Here is an 18174-nt window from a genome sequence, read left to right as displayed (position 1 = left end):
CTCCTGGTGGTCGTCGGCAGCTGGTATCTTCTGGTTCAGACCCAGGTCCTTAGAAAACCCTCTGGAGGTTCTACTGATAATTTCCTATCTTAGCCGTACGAATGCTTCAACATGGGATAGCTTCTACCTGAGAGCAACTTTTGCTTCCCCATCCTCCATGAGGCAGCCACACTGTGTACTCAGTCCCATTGCATCTGTGATTAATGCCACTCTCAGTGGGTGTTCTAAAGGCAGTAACTTTGGTAAATTGTCTTAAGGGAGCTAGTGCGATGTGATTCCTCATTAGCTGTGAAAGTTGGTGCAAACATTCCTAGAACCACTGGAGGTATTAGATCCTGAACTCTCTGGGCATAGAGTAGCTCTCTGTTCTTCACTATTTTTAAGGACAGTGTTCTAAGCTGCAGAGTGAGCTAGGACACTGAACCAAGGGGATCTTTTAAATAGTATTTTTAATCATGAACCATTCCAAGTGTTGTCTTCTGGCAAGATCTTTTCTCCAGATCACTGTATTTGTAGGCCAAAAGTGGCTATGGTTCAGCTGGGTTTGCTATGTCTGAAACTATTGGCCACTGGCAGCATTCATATCTCCTGCTGACCTTCTTGACAAGAATATTATGCCGCTATGCTATAAATGGCATTACTTGTTCTCGTTCAATAATTATTCATTGTAGGTCAATAATGTGCCAGGCATAGAGATACAGGGTAAACTAGATAGTTAAGATCCTTCCTTTGGAGGCTCTGGACAATAAACAGAGATAAAGGAAAAGAAAGACAGCTGTGCAGTGAGCTATGTGCTATGAAGGACATAAGCGAGGGAGCAGTGATAGTGACTGCAAGGATGTACCTAAATACCAAGGACCATTAGAGGTGGCCTCTTTATGGAGGTTCTATTTATAGGAAAACTGAAATAGGAGAGAAAACCAGGGGGAAGCATTCCAGGCAGAGGAAATAGCACATACAAAGACGCTGAGGTGGGGAAAAAGCCTGGCAGTGTTGAGAAACTGAAGACAGAGAATACCAGCTGGAGACTCAGGCATGAGAGGCAGTTGTCATTCACATGACAGCGTCTTACTGTTTGGGAAGTAGGCGGGGTCTGGGTTGTGCAGGACCATGTGGGTGTTGGTACATGGGCAGGGATATTAGTAAGTCACTGCAACCTTTTAGGCAGAGAATCTGTATGATATCATTGATAATTTTGAAAGCTCCCTCTGGCTCTTGTGTCAAGATTGGATTGGACTGGAAACTGCAAATTGTTGCTGAAAGAAATCTTAGAAGACCTAAATAGAAAGACAACCTGTGTTTATGAATTGGAAGACTTAGAAGCATGAAAATGATAAGGCTCCCCAGAGAAATATACAGATTCAGTGTAATCCCTATTTAAAAAATGAGGGCTTTTTTTTTCAGAAATAGAAAAAGTAATCCTAAAATTTATGTGAAATCTCAAGGGACCTCAAATGACCAAAGCAGTGTTGAAAAAGAACAAAGATAATTTAGACTTCCTGGTTTCAAAATTATACAAACTCCAGTAAACAAAATAGTGTGGGATTGGCATTAGGGAAGACATATAGACCAGTGGAATAGAATAGAGTGCCTAGAAGGAAAGTCTAACATATAAGATCAAATGATTTTTGACAAGGATGTCAAGACCATTCAATGGGGGTAGAATGTGTCTTTTCATCAAATGGTGCTGGGAAAACTGGATATCCACATGCAAAAGGATGAAGTTGGATCCTTACTTTACAATATACACAAAAATTAACCCCGAAGGAATCAAAGATATAAACATAAGAGCTAAAACTATAAAATTCTTAGAAGAAAATAAAGGGAAAGCATCAGGAGATTTGACTTGACCATGACTTTTTTCATATGACACTAAAGCCACAGGCAACAAAAGAAAAATAAGACTTCATTAAAATTAAAAAGTGTGCAACCAAGAACACTACCAAGAGAATGGAAATGGAACCAACAAAATGAGAAAAATGACTGTAAATCATGTATCTGACAAAGGATTAATATCCAGAATATATTAAACCTTAACAACAACAAACTCCAATAAGCCCAATTTAAAAATAGGCAGAGACTCCTGGGTGGCACTGTATGTTAAGCATCTGACTCAATTTCTGCTCAGGTCATGAACTCAGGGTTTTGGGATCAAACCCTGAATTGGGCTCCACACTATCAGTATGGATGTCAGCTAGGGATTCTCTTTCTCTGCCCCTCCCCTGCCTGTGTGCTCGTATGCTCGTGCTCTCTCTCTCTCTCTCTCTCAAAATGAATAAATAAAAAAAATAAAAATGGGCAAAGGACTTGAATAGACATTTCTCTAGTAAAAACATACAAATGGCCAACAAGCACATGAAAAGATGTTCAACATCATTATTCATTGGGGAAATGCAAATCAAAACCACAATGAGATAGTATTTCACATCTGTTAGGATGGTTATTACCAAAAAAAAAAAAAAATAGAAAACAGGATGTGGAGAAATTGGGACCCTTGTATATTGCTGGTGGGAATGTAAAATGGTACAGCTGCTTTGGAAAACAGTTATGGTAGTTCTTCAAACAATTAAAAAAAGATACAATATGATTCAGCAACTCTACTTGTGGATCTATGCCCCAAAGAATTGAAAGCAGAGACTCAGATACTTGTCTATCAGTGTTCACAGTTATTCACAGTTGCCAAAAGATGGGAACAACCCCAATGTCCATCAAAAAATGAATAAAAAAGTTTGTGTATGTGTGTGTATGTACACATGCATGCACACACAGTGAAATACTATTGAGCCTTTAAAAGGAGAGAAATTCTGACATGTGCCACAACATCGATTAACTTTGAAAACATTATGCTAAGTGGAATAAGCCAGACATAAAAGGATATATATTGTATAATTCCACTTATGTGAAATACCTAGAAAAGACAAATTCATACAGTCAAAAAGTAGAGTAGATGTTTCCAGGGTCTAGGGGAAGTTATTTAATGTGTACAGGATTTCAGTTTGTGTTGATGAAAAGTTCTGGAGATGAATAGTGGTGATGGTTGCACAGCATTGTGAATGTAGGTAATCACATTGGATTGTATACGTACAGTGGTGGCAGTGATCAATTTTATGTTAGGTATATTTTACTGCAATTAAATGAAATAAAAAATATTGGATTGGAAGAAGGGAAAATAGATAGATAGATAGATAGATAGATAGATAGATAGATATAAACAGGTATACTGGTAAGGAAGAATTTTGCACAAGGCTAAATTAAGAGAGGATGACATCTTAGGTTAGGGTGAGGGCAGGTGAAATGAAGAAAGAATTTTTGGCAGGAGAGTGTTATTTGTAGGTTTGGAATATCACCCATTAAGGGTTTATTTTTTATTATTTATTTATTTATTTATTTATTTTTATCTTGAGGCAAAATAAAAATACCTCTCATTGAAATATATTTTACTTTGGGAAAATTCTGTCATTACAGTGGCTTAAGTATCTGTAGATGCTTACCCAGTTTGAGTAGAAAGTTGATTGGGTGTTAAGTTACTCGCATTGACTTTTGACATTTATATGTTCCTCCCTTGGTAATTCTTCTACCCTTGGTTTACCTGTCTGGTACAAGGAAAACTAGCATTAGTGTTAAGGGTCTCTGACTCCATAGTCTTACCTGTAAATAAATTCCCTCAAATTCTCAGCAGACACTTGTTTTTGAGAGGCAAGTTAGCATATAAAATATTGATTTTAATATAGTATTTGCATTGCAAATTAGCTCTTTGGAATAAGTAGAGTTTTTGTTGTTTTTGTTTGTTTGTTTGTTTTGGATCCTCAAAGGATGACAAAACAGCTTTTATTTCTTACCAGCTTGTGTCTCTGAGATTTACACAAAATCTTACTGGAGGCCCTCACACAAAGGTTTGGGCAAATGGTCACAATTTCCTGAAGTGATAGTTTTTCTCTCTGTGCTAAGAGGAGAGTCACAGTGGATACTGTAGAGGTTCATTTTGGAAAGCATACTCCTTCTGAAGCCTGTTCATTAAAGCAAAGAGAAATACTTTAATGACTCCTGTGTGCAGATTGGACCCTGATTTCTGGAGTGGAACAGCTGTGTTGGTATTACAGTGGGTAGAAGGGCTGCAGTGCCTTGTTTAGACCTGGGATGAACTGATTGGAGGATGATGAGTGGGGTTTGGACAGCCACCGTGGGACTGAGAGGCTGATCCCACAGTGTTTTATGCTCATGGCCAACATCAGAAAGGGGGCCAGGTTGGGGCGCCTGGGTGGCTTAGTGGCGTCTGACTCTTGGTTTTGGCTCAGGTCATGATCTCATGGATTTGGGGTTTGAGCCCTGCATCAGGCTGTGCGCTGACAGTGCAGAGCCTGCTTGGGATTCTCTCTCTCTCCCCTTCTCTGCCCCTGGCTCATGCACATGCGATCATTCTCTGTCTCTGTCTCTGTCTCTCTTTCTCAAAAAATAAACATACATTTGAAAAAAGGGTGGGGGCATGTGTCAGTAGGGAACCCAACCCACAGGTACTGAGTTCCATCCTAAAGAAAACAATCTCCTTGAGGAGGTGGTGAGGATTCAGGGGCTTTTGCAAAAGATTTTATAGTTATTTTCTTTTTTACTTTTAAAACCACACAGTCTTCCTAGGCTGTCTTGAGTTTATGGGGGAAAACTTGTAATGCCTATTATGAAAATAACAGTGGCCATTGTAGCTCTCCATAAATATTAACTAACATGCCAGGGACTGTGTTAAGAGTCTGTTATAAACTGAGTTGTGTTACCTTACAATTTATATGTTGAAGCCCTAACCCCAAATGTGATTGTGTTTGGAGAGAGTGATTTTAGGGAGGTAAGTAAGGTTAAATGCGGTCATAATGGTAGGGCTGTAATGGAGTAGGACAGGTATTCTTATAAGAAGAGACAGAGAGATGTGGGGGAGGTGCATACTAAGACGGCAGCTATCACCAAGCTACGATGTGAGGTCTAAACAAGATAGTGACCCTACTGGCACCTTGATGTTAGACTTCCAGTCTCCAGAACCATGAGAAGATAAATTTCTGTTGTTTAAGCCACCCTGCCTGTGGTATTGTGTTTTAGCAGCCTGAGCCAACTGATACAGGATCCTATGTAATTTATCCCACCTAATCCTCACAAGGAACCTATAAGATAGATAGTATTTTCCCAATTTTACAGACGAAGACACACACTTCAAGTTGAAGGCAGCCTCTCTTAAACTTTGTGAGTCATAGTTGCACTCAAGAAACATTCTTTCCTTGCTTCAAACGGCTTACTTTCTGTTACTGTGATACTAGATATGGTGTTTTACCTTCCATGGATCACCGTCGCCTGCTAAGGCAGCTCGTACATAGCAGGTCCTCATAGTCTCATTGAACAAAAGATGGAGAGGCACTGCAGGTGAAAGTTAATGTGGAGTTCTTTGGATCATCACCCACTTAATTTTGTTGATTTAACATATTATATTTTCTCTACATAAGGTAAGCATTGCCCAGATAGAAAATTCAGCTGCATATCATGAGTGATTGGCTTAATGTATCCTGAGGGGAAATTATGTTTCTTGGGCAATTCATTGCAAAGAAAAGATACAGAAAGACAACCTGTGCACAACTGAAGTTTTTAGGCAGGGAAGTGGCTATTTGATTATTTTTCAAACTAAGAAGCTCATTTATGTCAACAGTGTTTTCCAAGGGTCATCTTGCTCACTTACCTCCAGAACTGAGTTGAGTGCAAAAAGCCTTTGGTCCATGTTCTCAATTATGTTTACTTCCTGGTGACTGACACTAGTGAACCCTAAGTCTTTGGGAAGAAATCCTTCCCCAGATGACATTGTTGTCATTCATCTGAAGAGCCTCTTCTATGCCTTTTCTCCTCAGCTCCAAAAGAAAATTTTCTCAAGTCAACATGTACATGCCTTTTGCTTCCCTTTGTAATACTGTTACTAAAAGAGGTAAATTATTCTAATCTCCTTAGATGTTGGTTCAAGATAATAGATTACACATTAAAAATCCCAATTTTTAAGAACAAATTCACTGGGACTTCCCTATTTTCCAGTACATGGCTCTATATTGTCACGTGATAGCTGAGCAAATTAGACTTGTTAAATAAAGACATTCTTTTTTTTTTTTTAATGTTTATTCATTTTGACAGGGTGCGAGTGAGCAGAGGAGGTGCAGAGAGAGGGGGAGAGAGAGAATTCCAAGCAGGCTCTACGCTGGCAGTGCAGAGCCCGATGCAGGTCTCAAACCCACCAACCATGAGATCATGACCTTAGCTGAAACCAAGAGTTGGATACTCAACTGACAGAGCCACCCAGGTACCCCTATAAGGTACCCCTATACAGAGTCATTCTTTAAAGAGATTTTTGGTCCTGGGTGAACAGAACTTAGAAAACTTGATGTACGACCATCCAAAATGAGCAAACATAGGGGTGCCTGGGTGGCTCAGTTGGTTAAGTGTCAGACTCTTGATTTCAGCTCAGGTCATGACCTTGTGGTTTGTGAGTTCGAGCCCTGCCTCAGGCTCTGTGCTGACAGCATGGAGCCTGCTTGAGATTCTGTCTCTCTCCCTTTCTCTTTGCCCCTCCCCCGTTCGTGCTGTCTCTGTCTCTCTCTCTCAAAATAAATAAGTAAATATTTAAAAATGAGCAAACACAGAACATCTTTTAGACATTGACTTCAACATACGTAGGTGTTTAAATAGTATTCACCTCTACAGAGAGACTGAGATCAGGAAACCTGAAATTTGAATGTTAGTAAATTATCTAAAACAGCATATGTATATACGTAATAAAACAATAGGATCCATTTTATGGATTCATAATCGAATGTGAGTTTTCAAGAATTCATTTCTTAAGGTGAGATAAATCTCTTTCCTCATGTTTTCTTGTCAAAAATCTCTTAACCCTTTTACTGCCTTCGAAGTGATACCTAAGCATTTAGAATGCTAGACATGGAAGGGAGCTCAGAGGAAACAGAATCCAACTCCCTCATTAGTAAAATGAGGAAAATTGTATTACCTGATTTGTCCAAGGTCACACACCTATTAACGGCAGGCTCAAAACTAAAACCCAGATGTCCCGATTCCCAGGAAACACAGATTTTGCTTCCAGTTGTAAAGGGGTAATTGCTTCCATCATTTGAAATCGAGATATGTCTCATCCCAAGATGGATGTGTAATTGTCGAAGGCATCATCTGTTATTCTGCCAAAGATTCAACACACTACTCAGTGGGAAACCAGCTCTAATTTAAGTCAGAGCGAATGACGTGTTTTTTGTTTTTTTATTTATTTTTTCCTATTGTGGGGCATGACAAGTTTCAAAAATAATGAGCTCCACTCACTAGACTTCTTTTTGGCTTGAGTATTCTACTCTAGAATCATTCTTACTAATATCCTCTAAGGAGCTGAAGCATTATACATAGGTTCTCAGAGCCATGTTTTATTATAAGGATCATTCATACCAGTTATGCATAAGCACATACCAATAGAAAGAGAAATTTGCTGTACCGCGTGCATGTGTTTAACTGAATGTGGACTGGTGTACTGAGGTTTGAGATCATATTAAGGTTCGGGCCTCATTTTTATGTAAACCTTTTCTGGCCTGAGGCATTTTTCTCATTATAACCCTCCCTGCTGCCGTCTCCTGCCATAAAGGGAGCTTATGGTCATGACTGGCTATTTTTCAACTCATTGAAAAATATCAAAAGGTAGATAGCTTATTAATGTCAAACATTTGAACATCTGGTTTAAATGGAGGGATAGAAACAAGTGCCTCTACAAAGTTTCATCTATGGAAAGAGGTAAAGTGTTATCCAAATCCCACACTGCTACTCAAATGCCACCACCTTCTCCCCAAATGCTTTGTGTCTGCTGCATGACCTAAATAATGTTTCTCAACCCTTTTGGGACACAGGCTCTATAGAGCATTTAATGAAAGCCATAGACTTCCTCCACCTACCCATACTTAATACTTATGGACACATACACCCCCAACGTTGCTCTTAATTTCAGAGGCCTTAGCAATGCTCTGATGTCTATCAAGGGGCCTTGAGTTAAGAAATCCTAGTTAGTGTGTTAACTTTCTTTATCCTAGAATCCAGAACTTAGAGACTTTGGGGAAATCACCATTGATTTCTTGAGATTTAAACCATGAACATTGGTCAGTATCTGGTTACAGTCCACAGCAACTGAAATAAATTTCTTATCAAAAATTCTTTTATTGAGTAGTAGGTGTGTCATGCCAGTCAGCCTGGAAATGCTTGAGATACCCTAACTCAGAAGCATGTGGTCTAGTTAAAAACAAAGTCAAACTAGCACATAAAATGGTTGGTTAATCACAAAGTGTCGTATTTCACCATGTAGAGTTCAGAAGGCAAAGGAACCTCTTTGGGTCAGTGATGAAAGTCTTTCCAGGGTGGAAGGAAATGATCTGTTGCTTGAAGCCCAAATATACTTTAGGTAGATGGAGGGATAGGGGAAGGATATTTTGAGCAAGGGAGCAGTGCCTTAGCAAAGCTATTGGGGAAAATGTCAAATCAGCAAGAATATGAATAATGATAAGTATATGCAACAATTTTTTCTATTCCTAAGCATCACCTAACATAAATCTTCAGAGCTGGTGGTACTATTGACCTAATTCTGATGAGGAGGAGTGGTTATATAACCAATCAAACTAAATTGGCCACAGTTTAGAGTTGGACATACATTGTTTATTGAATGATGCTTTGTGTTCTCAGCTAAAAGATCTGCTTATTTTAACCTGGTCTCTGCAATTTTTTTCAATTTGATGTTATTTTCTGGGTGTCAGCAGCTCTTGATGGGAGACCCAATATGTCTTCAACTTCTACAATCTATCTTCTCTTTTTACTGATTTTTCTCATGGCTAATAAACACAAAAGTTAGATTTTTGTAGAGTGGAATATGTATATCCCTGCATTTGCATATCCATATATACTCACACATGTGCAGAAAAACAGGAAAGGTATTTGAAGGTTTTATTCTAAAGTATTGGCAGTGGTTGCCTCTGGGGACTAGGGTTGGAAGGTGGTGATGGTAAAAGGAGAACTTTATTTTGTTCTACATACTGCTGTATTGTTTGAACTCCTTACAATGAGCTTATATTACTTTTGTAATTAAAGAAAAAGAGAAAAAAGGAAAGAAATTGAATTTGACATATCTCCAAGTAATATGAAGCCCTTTCATCCTTTTGAAGGTACAAAGAAAAACAATTGTGCCTCAAGGGAAATTTATTTTATCAGAACCTGTACTTTTTTCCCCCTTTAATCATGTAATGAAGCATCTTGCCCTGGATTTCCAGTAAGCTTGCTTTGTTTAAATATGCAGATCTCTGCTAATAATTTATGGTAACTGGAAGTCATATTTGTCAGACTGGCATCTCATTCAGACACTGGCATGCACATGTGCTTAGGTGATGTTGGTCCCCTTCACTTTCTGTCTCTATATGATCTGGACTTCTGAAGATGATGTGCTAGCTTTCCCATAATCTCTCTTCCCCTCCATCCTGGGGTTAAGTAGGGGACAATTTCCTGTACCGTGCCCCAAGGCTGCAGGATGACCTGTAGAACCATGGCCTTGGTGTCAGACTAGAGAATAGACATGCAGTTTTGTTTGCTGTTGTGCTCAATGGTGGTATATCATGCAAAAAATATATACATTGCCTCAGATGTATTTGATATTAATACCTGACTCATGAGTCTAAAAACCATACATTTAATGAAAAATAAAGGCAGGAACACACATAAACACTTTAAGATGATGTATGAACAAGGCAGGAATATGGATGGTCTCTATTTTTTGACAACTGTAAATTGCTTCAGGAAGCAGAAAGAGTATGGTAAGGAAAGACTAGCCATGTACATTTTGGGTGAGTATAATAAGGAGAAATAATGTAGAAGCAGTATGACATTGTAGTTAAGACCATGGCTTCTGGCAGTCTAAATACTGCCTCCTCAACTTACTTAGCTTTTCTGTGCTTGAGTTTCCTCATCTGTAAAATAAAGTTGGTTATAGTGACTGCTTTCTGGGATTATTAGGAATTTTAAGGTTGTTTGTATTTATACAACATTTGGAATAGTGCCTGGTACACAGAAGGTTGTGATGAAAAATATAAACTAATATGTCCATCATCTAGTGAGCGATTAGTGCTTGCCAGACCCAACTGAATAGGCTGTATATGCCCTAGTTTATTCCTCAGAACCTTATAAGAGGCTTTATGATTGCTCTCATTTCACAGTTGAAGACAACAAAGCCCAGAAAGAATGAGTAGGCACAAAGAACAGAATTTAAATACAGGCAGTTAGATTTCAGAGCTCATGCTCTCAACTATAATCATCTATTAGAGATAGAAAGGGAGAAAAAAGAAATTCTGATCCCAAACCAAGTATCTGCTCCATGGCTTAAAATATTGTACAATGGGCACAGGGTTTCCTTTTGGGGTGATGAGAACCTATGGAGTTAGATCATGCTGATGTTGGCGTAATATTGTGAATGTACTTAGTGCCACTGAATTGTTTACTTTAAAATGATAAATTCTACCTTCTGTGTATTTTACTGCAATAATAAAGAAGGTAGCAGGTACGGGGACAAGTAGCCCCCATGTAAAGAATATGTTGACTGTTAATCTTTGCTACCAACAACTGCGAACAGCGTGTGTCAAAGACAACAATCCCTCTTCTCTTTGAGTTTGATGCCTATTCCAGAGACAGGGATTCTTCTAGCTTTATTACAAAGGCATTCAATGCAAAATGTGGGTGTAATGAAATCTCCCTGTGGCAAGCTCATAACAACTGTCCCTCCTATAAGTAGAGAGGCATAATTGTATTTTCTTCCCTGACGATGAAGTTACTTGCATATTTTAAGTCCTGAAGTGAGAAAACAGAAAAGCAGAGTCTAAGAGGGATTTTGTTTTCTGTGGATAATAATTTTACAAGACTGAAGGCAACATGAAGAGGAATGAAATGAAGGGGAAATATTAAGCAATATAAATTAAGCATAATTCGTCTTTAATTTTGGTTTTTACTGAAGTCTATGCATGGAGCCCATCGTCTACTTGCTGGAAAAGAAAAAAAAATTGTGTTTTTAACATTCTGCACAGTTGTTTAGCACCCAAAGCCATAGAGAACTTTAATCCTTTAGTGAAGAGGGACTAACAGTTGACAGTATAGTGTGTTTATGTGGGTTTCATCATGAAACAACAGAATCGTTGACCTATTGGTGTGATGACTTAATTGATAGTAATAAAGACATAATTAAGGGTAATCTTGCCTAGGGTTGACTGTTTAACAGCTTGTTTGTCTTATTTGGCTTATTATATTGAACCCAAAACAGAGATATCAGACTAAATCATTAAAATTTATAACCACAACATAACACACAACATTGTAAGAGAGCCCTGTGTGCCCTGTTCCCTTATTTTAGCCATGAAGAGGAGACTGAAAGCCTATTTTATTTAAAAAACTGGTCTTATTAAGACATGCCTTGAGAAAGTTAAAAGAATTTTTATCTGGTGTTAAACCAATGTAAATGCAGTATGCAGAAACAGATTCTGACATATTTAAAATGGGTGGTACTTTTTTTTTAAGAGTTTTTTTTTTCTTTAGAGCATGCAAGCAGGGAAGGGGCAGAGGGAGAGAGAGAATCTTAAGCAGGCTCCACACCCAGCTTGGAGCCTGATTCAGGGCTCGATCCCACAATCCGTGAGATCATGACCTGAGCTGAAATCAAGAGTTGGATGCTTAGCCAGCTGAGCCACTCAGGCACCTCAAATGGGTGGTACTTTTGCTAACAAAAGAAAGAAGCCAGAACAATGGAATAGACTGTTGTTGCTACAAAAAAGGCTTGGTCGCAGAGCCCCAGACTCAGTTAACATCCAGAGAAATCCAACACCAAATCCTCACCATTATCTTCCAAGCTGTATTGTATTCCTTAATAACTTACCAGAGGAGACTCATGGAATGATGCTATCAGCTGCTAAGTTCTCTGGTTTCAAGGAAATAGGTTTCCTACTTGGGAAACATGATATTGCTTTTATTGAATTTGAAAATGGTGCATGAGCTGGAGAGGCCAGGTGGGCTGTCTAAATTTTGCAAGATACTTAGGGTCACTCCCCTCACTGCCATGAAGATCAGCAAGCCAAGAACTAATTTTTGGATATACTCCTTTTAAAGATTTAGTGTTTTCTTATAGTGGTTATTCCTCAAGCATTTGGTCATGTCACTTTGCTGATTTGGGGCATGGAGGAATAAATATTTAGCATTTTTTGTGGAGAATTTAAAAATGATATTCTTTCGAGACTTTTAGTGTTGCTATTTTTGTCTCAGTAGACTTAGAAATGTGGAAGTCTTAATTTTGTACTATGAAAATTGACTCGTAGTCTAAAACAAAGTACATACCCTGGTATTGCCATTATAAAATCAGCATCACTTTTTCATAGCCTGTGAAAGAGAAAACAAACCTGTTGCAGGGTGTGGATGGGGGTAGGCAGAAGCAAAGAAAAGGTGGTTTTCCTACTTGGAAAGGTGAGCTCCAGAGGGCAATTTCTTGAGAATGGCATGTGGCCTCATCCCTCATGTCTCCTTTCCCAAAGCTGCCATTCATTTCAGAAGGGAAGAAGCAAAATAGGTGAAGAAATATAGAATGGTTCCAGGCTGGATTTTGATAATTCTTTTGTTATATTTCCCAGTTCTGTGATGAAAGTTGAGATGGCAGATCCAGTTGTCAAGCTGCTTGGATGGTGCTGCACTCAGGTGAATAAATGTTATTTCTTGACATTTACTGATAGGCAACCAAGAACCCAGTCTCCTCAGAATTGGATGTAGGCTACCAAATAGTCTATGCTAAAGAATGGTTACTATTCGATTTATTCTGAAAAACATACATGGGGAACATAGTTCTTAATTTGACTTACTTGGTTTCACTCATTCCCTGGATGATAAATGTTCTGCTTATGGGATAATATTTTATGCTTTTGAAGGTTTGAATCATTGAGTTGTACTAAGTGTTGCAAGATGTATTACCTCTCAAAATTGTTCTGATATTAGTGTGATCTGGGTCTTTAATCTGATGGTCTAGAATGGTTACATTGGTCCAAGATGCCAATCACTGTCAGAAACATCGTATCATATTTGCTAGTATACCATTAGCCATGCATTAGTGATATTAGGCTTTGTGATTTCCATTTAAATAGCATAAGATGCATTAGGAGCAGAATGTTACTGTTATCTTGTATTATACATATTCAGAATGGTGTTTGTTAAAAGGTGAGAGATGTCACTTCTTGTCCTGCGTTCTGTTTTTATCAATGATAACTGGTTGCAGATTTTCTGGTGATCTGAAAGCAATTTGCTTATGTTAATGCGAAATGGGATGTTGCTAATTTAGGGAAGGATGAAAAAAGGAAGAGAAGTATGTCTTACAGAGAAAATAGAATTATGTCCTGGGGCTAAGCTTGGGCTGTCTTTCCTTGATATGGAATTTTATTGTCTATACTTGGGGATTAGAGGTTACAGACTGGCTATGAAGCAGTTATTTAATTGTTGCCTAGATGGTGCAACTGATTTCCAAGAACCTATCCTCCTGTGTGTCCTGGATCCTTGGTTTGTGTTCTCAGTACCTTGGGCAGTCCCTCCATTAGCCTTCTATGGAATAATTGCCCTCAAACTGTGGTCTCAGATCCCTTAAACTTACAAATTATTAAGGATTTTAAAGGACTTTGGTTAAATATTTACTTTATTACAAATTAGTTATAAATATTAAATTTATGTATTTATTTTTAAAATAACACACCTTGGGGTGCCTGAGTGGCTCAGTCAGTTAAGCTTCTGACTCTTGATTTCGGCTCAGGTCGTGATCTCACAGTTTGTAAATTCAAGCCCTGCATCGGGCTCTGTGCTGACAGGATGGAGCCTGTTTGGAATTCTTTCTCTTCCTCTCTCTCTCTGATCCTCCCCTGCTCTCACTCTAAATAAGTAAGTAAATAAGTAAGTAAGTTAAGTAAGTAAGTAAAACCTTTACATAATAACTGCATTTTTAAATGAACAATAGCTATGCTTTCCAAAAAAAAAAAAAGAAATTTGAAGAGTGATAATGTTTTTACAATTTTTCAAAACTTTTTAGTGTTTGGATTAATATAAGACAGATTCTTTTATCTGCCAATTGCGTTCATTCTGTTGTGGTATGTTCACGAAGGTTGAGGTACATGAATAAAATCTGGTCTCACACAGATGTGTAGCTGCAAGAGAGATGAATATTTTAATGTCCTCTTTTAGATCATTATGGGTATGATAATACTCCTAAACTTGACAAGTGGTAGTTTTTCCAAAGGTATTTGAAGTATGAAATCTGAAACCATATGAATTAATGTTTTATATTCTGTAAAATTAAAATCAGTTGGTCTTCCTTTTATTTTGAAAGCGCCTTTTACTTCTTAAAGAGTCTGTAATTTCATGTATTGATCATTTGGAAAATATTGGTGCAGTTCTGCCAAATGCTGACACATTTCAGTGTACAATATAAAAATATATTCACTAATCTCACGCTCCACATGATCAGAAAAATTTTTATGTAGTGGGAAGCTTTTAAGCTCACAGATAAAAATTTTTCCAAAAACAGTTAATTTTGCTTGAAAGCTCACATTTCATCACGGGCAACAAATAATGTAAGTTCTCCTTGAAATGACAGTTTCATGGTCTTTAATTTAGGAGAAAAAAAATGTCTCCCAAATACTCAAGTGTCACTACCATTGCGTGTCCGTTGTTCTTTCAAGTAAAAGTTGTGTTTTATTTAAGAAAGTGGTTAGTTCAGCTCTCTGCTCAACCACACAAGTGCTTTTCCTTGAGGCAACTGTCCGATTTCAGTTAGCAACGAAAGTGGGTGTGCAACCTTACCATTTTGTCATACAGAATAGTAAAAAGACATGCACTCAAGAGCCAAGATTTAACAGAGTTAAAAATTTTTAACTCCCTTATCAAGTAATTTAAAAAGTTTTTTTAATGTTTATTTATTTTTGAAGGAGAGAGAGACAGAGTGTGTGAGTGGGGGAGGGGCAGACACACACACACACACACACACACACACACACACACACACACACACACAATCTGAAGCAGGTTCCAGGCTCTGAGCTGTCAGCACAGAGCCTGACATGGGACTTGAACTCACAAACTGCGAGATCATGACCTGAGCGAAAGTTGGATGCTCAACCAACTGAGCCACCAAGGCACCCCTCAAGTAACTTTTAAAAGGTCAACGCCTTGTCCTCCTCTTTTTTCTGTATTCCAGTGTGGAGGGAAGAGAGGGTGGTGTGTGTGTGTGTGTGTGTGTGTGAGAGAGAGAGAGAGAGACACGTTGCCTTGATTTGTGCTAAACCATTTATTTTTTTTTTAAATATTTATTTATTTAGAGCATGAGGGCAGGAGAGGGGCAGAGAGTGAGGAGAGAGAGAGAATCCCAAGCAGGCTCTGCACTGTCAGCACAGAGCCTGAGGAGGGGCTGGAACTCAAGAACTGTGAGATCATGACATGAGCTGAAATCAAGAATTTGGCAGTTAACCAACTGAGACACCCAGGCACTCCTAATCCATTTAGTTTTACCACCATTACTTTCACATCATCACTGTAAAAGGTTAAAAGGGTGAAAAAGGCAATAGTGTCTTAGGTTTATCACAACAGTAGTCTTGACCTGTTGGCTTCCCCATGGGTTCTTTGGACAACCTCCACCCCCCGCCCCCCCGCCCCACCCCACCATCCTCCTTCCCCTGGGGTTCTGTGGGCCACACTTTGAGAATTGGTACTCTGCGGTAACATTTTGTTCTACAATGGTAATCCTTTGTGAAATTTTTTCCCCTTATTTTCTTTTATGATTAACTCTCTGAACTTAACTAAGTTATCAGCTGTACTGTGACTCCCATCCTAAGTGCTTTACCTGTGTGAAATATTTATCTCTAAGTGAATTGCTTAGCAGATGTTCCCACTGAAAAATAAGTTAAGGCAGAGATTCTCAGAGAAGAAAAATATTAAAGAGCATTGATCCAAACCTTTAGCGACTAGGTAATATCATTGTGATCTAATCACAGTGGCAGAATGTTCCTCAGACGTCGAAACGAACAGCTCCATAATTTTCACAGTGTGCTATGTGACAGATGGCAAAAACTGTTTTGATTTTCCCCAATATCAGAGGAGCAGCAAGCGGAGCTTGTGCCTCCCACTTTACTCTCACTCTTTGTCATCTCTGGTCGGCCTGACAGTAGACCAATTTTTACCTCTGTGATCTGTTCTCTGGATGACTATGTTTTCAATAGCTACTTAGTATAAAAATAAAATGTGCAGGTCCCATCAAATAAACTAATTAAGGCTTAGAAAGTGTCAAAATCCGAAAGCCAGGAGGAACAGATTAGACACTGGGTATAAGACACACAGACCTGACACCTAATGTGTTGCCATGGCAGCAGGAGAATCAATATCCCTCAACTGGGCAGAGAGTTGACAGTAATTTTTGCTGGGTCAGAGAATTAGGAAGAGAGAGAACCACCTTCTGCTATGTAAAGAATTTCTCATTTTTAACCAAAAGCTTCTGAAAGCTTTGTAAATTCCTGTTGTAAAATTGCAATCGAGTCTAGGAGAAGGTGATGTCCATGGTGTTGGAGAAGGCCCTTACTATGTAAAAGACAAACTCTTGATGGCTGAATTTTCTTGAGATGTACCCACTATCTCTCTAAAAATCAGAATATGAAGACAGGTGTTTCTTATGCATACTGTTCTCTATAAGTAAGTGTTTAACATATGACTGAAAGCTGGCATGTGTTTTCTCTTTGTTCTGTTGATGATTAACCATAACAGGCAAAGAAGTTTTGCATTTGATTTTCACTACTGTCTAGTCACATTGGAAATTAGTATATTCCTGGATGTGGTGTCACAAATGCTTTGGCATTCCATCATAGCTACCAAAGAGATTAGATTAAACCTTACTTTGTGCTTTGTGGAAGTTTGTCATTTAGCAGAAAGAGAGCTTCAGTGTTAACATTTATTTTTCCAAGTCTACTTCTCAGGCACAGCTGGTTTCTGAGTTAATTGGTGCATAATAACATATGACCCTGTAGAACAAGATATTTCATATCAAACCCATTTAAAGAAAAATGGTGCTCCACAGAATGCATAATGGAATGGATGATAAGTTGCAAATACGGAACAAAAACATTTATTGTTACTCTTTTCCAAAACTTACTACTCTGGGAGTCCAAATGTTTGTTTCTTTTCCTTCATTTCTTCCTTTGACATAAACTTAATGAAACTATTTTGAAAAGTTAACCAAAAGTCAATATACAACTTAGTTTCATAAAGTCCTATATGTCTTCTCAGTAATAATTCCTGATGGCTCTCTATTAAGTGGCACAATGTGATTTATGGTGAAATTAAAATATGGGCTGCAGTTTTGACACATGGGCATTAACAGAAATGACATCCCTAACAAATTAGGCACTGGGAAATCTGCCTGATTGCCAGAGAACTATGCTCATTTTTGCCTTTTGCTGTAACTTATAGAAGCAAACCTCATGATGTAAATGCCTGTGGGTTATATTCCCAGTTGAGAGGCAGGTGACAGGCTTCAGTGGGGAAATGAGGAGAGGCAGAATTTTTGTTTGTTTGTTTGTTTCAGACAAAGGATTTCTGGCCTGGGGCGATCCAGCTGTAGCTGCTGTCAATATTGAGGCAATGAGCCTATTTTTCTACATAGATCAAAAAAAGGAAATTCTGACTGTGATTCATTATACCAGAAAGAGAGGAAAAGGATGGGGGGAGGGGCAGAGGAGGGGGAGAGAGAGAGAGAGATACAGGCAAGGGTGATTATTAAAGCAGCCACTTTCAAATACGAAGTGCAAACTATATCTGGATCCACTTGCAAGACAGGAGCCTAAAGGAAAGAGAAGAGTAGTGTGATTCTCTGCTATACAAGTGAGAGGAGCTTGTAGGATCTGTGTTTTTGGGGAGAGAGAACTGCAAATCTCAAGAGCAACTGAATTCAGATCAAATTGATGCAGAACAGCCTTGGCTTCTCATTTGCCAATTATATCCTGTTGTACTTTTTTCCTTCCTTGGCATCCCATGATACTCTTTTAAGAGCGAATCTTCAGGGCTGGATGAAAGTGACACTGGTCAGTG

The 18174-nt window shown here is 38.6% G+C and overlaps 1 long non-coding RNA gene across 1 annotated transcript in view; it reads left to right on the top strand.

Moving 5' to 3' along the window:
- The window catches only part of LOC113593582 (uncharacterized), a 328454-nt gene that overhangs the window by 79990 nt on the left and 230290 nt on the right, over positions 1–18174 (top strand). Inside the window, exon 2 of the long non-coding RNA XR_008297398.1 lies at positions 12702–12765. This is a non-coding gene — a long non-coding RNA (uncharacterized LOC113593582). The remainder of the gene's footprint in view (positions 1–12701; positions 12766–18174) is intronic.

The sequence above is a fragment of the Acinonyx jubatus genome, chromosome A2 (assembly GCF_027475565.1).
Source record: "Acinonyx jubatus isolate Ajub_Pintada_27869175 chromosome A2, VMU_Ajub_asm_v1.0, whole genome shotgun sequence".
NCBI classification, from domain to species: domain Eukaryota; kingdom Metazoa; phylum Chordata; class Mammalia; order Carnivora; family Felidae; genus Acinonyx; species Acinonyx jubatus.
Note: the sequence above shows the minus strand (reverse complement) of the source record. Positions and strands in the feature narration are given on the sequence as shown.